The sequence below is a fragment of the Chinchilla lanigera genome, unplaced genomic scaffold (assembly GCF_000276665.1).
Source record: "Chinchilla lanigera isolate Chin_1 unplaced genomic scaffold, ChiLan1.0 scaffold00058, whole genome shotgun sequence".
Classification (NCBI taxonomy): domain Eukaryota; kingdom Metazoa; phylum Chordata; class Mammalia; order Rodentia; family Chinchillidae; genus Chinchilla; species Chinchilla lanigera.
This window is the reverse complement of record NW_004955459.1, coordinates 6835471-6837381: the sequence shown is the minus strand read 5'-3', so window position 1 is coordinate 6837381 and position 1911 is coordinate 6835471.

Here is a 1911-nt window from a genome sequence, read left to right as displayed (position 1 = left end):
GGGGTAAGCTCATCAGAGTTCCTGAGACTGTCTAGGGTCCAGCCCAGCTTTCTCAAGAGTGGAGGGGGAGATGCAGGTCATGTTCACTGAGGCATCAGATATTGCCCAGCACAGAGCCTGCTTCCTATACTGGAAGGGGAGATTGAGGGTGGACTCCCTGAGGCCACTGACTCTGTCCTGGTTTCAGCTAAGCTCTAAGGAGGGTGTGCATTGTTCTGGCCATGACCACCAAGGCCCCAGAAGTTGTCCAAAGCTCCACAAGTGTGTGACGCACCAGAGTGGCTCACCAGGGTTCCTATACGTATCTGGTGTTCAGCCCAAGCCCCTCAGACACTCTATGGGTGTGTCCAGTAGCTACCAAGGCCCCCAGAGGGTGCCCGGGGTTCTGCCTGCCTTGAAAGCTGGTCAGGGAGGCTCCACCATGCCTCACCTGACTTCCTGTAGATGTCTGGAATTGAGCCCCACCACTTTCTGGGGTTCTACTTGGTCCCAAGCTCATGTGTGGGGCCGGCAGCAGCTTACTAGAGTTCCTTAAGCCATCAAGGGTGCAGTTCCACACCAACAGGGGAAGTGGGGAGGAGGGGAAGGGCAGGAAGTGGACCCCAGGCTCCTAGAGCTGTCTGGACTTTTTCCTGGTCCGAAGCTCGTGTGTGGTGCCAGTAGCAGCTCACCCAAGATTCAGAAGCCATCTGAGTTGCAGCTCTATTCCAACAGGGGAAGAGGGGAGGAGGGCTCATTGATTTTATTAAAAATTTAAGAATATAGATTTTTAAACTTTTCATGAGTGCATTTTTTGTTCATTTAATGAACACTTCATAGGGGATTTGTACATGTGTACACCATGTTATTTCCAGTTTTACTACATTTTTTATTCTTTAAATCACTTTTTACTTCTTTCCTTTCTTTCCCTCCCTATTTTTTGTTCCCCTTCTTATTTGAACAGGTTCTTTCTTCTTCCTAATATTCATCCTCTATTTCGCTCATTACTTATAATTTGAATTTCTCATACAAGGTAAACATGATATTTAAACTTGTGTATTTGATTTATTTCACTTAAGATTATGGTCTCACCATCCACCCATTTAGCTATAAATGTCTCAAGTTTAGATTTCTTTATAGCAGAGTAGTATTCCATTGTATTTAGGAATTAAAATTTCTTTATGCTTTTATCTGTTGATAGGTATATTGAGTACTTCCAAGACTTAACTATTGTAGATTGAACTGTTGTAGACATGAGTGTACATGTACCAGTGTGGAAACAAGACTTTAACTACTTCAGGTTGATTTCAAGAAGATAAATAGCTGCATAAAATGCAATCTGTAGTTTTAGATTTTTGTGGAATCTTCCTACTGATTTCTATAGTGGTTGTACCAATATATACTCCCACCTGTAATGGAGAACAGTTCCTTTTGTCCCGCAGCTTCGCCTTCATTTTTCATTGCTTGATTTCCTGATGATACTAATTCTTTCTGGAGTGAAATGGAATTTAATACTGTTTTAATTTGTGTATCTTGAATTGACAGCAATGTTGAGCATTTTTAATGTATTTATTGGCCACTTGTACTTCTGCACCTGAGAAATGTTTATATACTTCAGAGGCTCAATTTTGGATTGGGTTTCTAAATTTGAGGGAGGTCAAAATTTTTGGTTCTTTATATATTCTAGTTCTCTCACTGAAGAGTAGTTGGCAATTTTTATCCCGTTCTGCAGGTTATCTCTTTACTCTGTTGATATTTCCTTTGCTATGAGTAAGCTTTTTAATTTATTGTGATCCTAGCTGTTGATTCCTTTTAGTATTTCCTGGGCAATCGCAGTTTTTTTTAATAATGTCTTGCCTAACACCTTTGCCATCAGAAGTTGTACCTATTTTATCATCCAGTGGGTTAAATGCTTTTTGGTTTTGTTTTTAC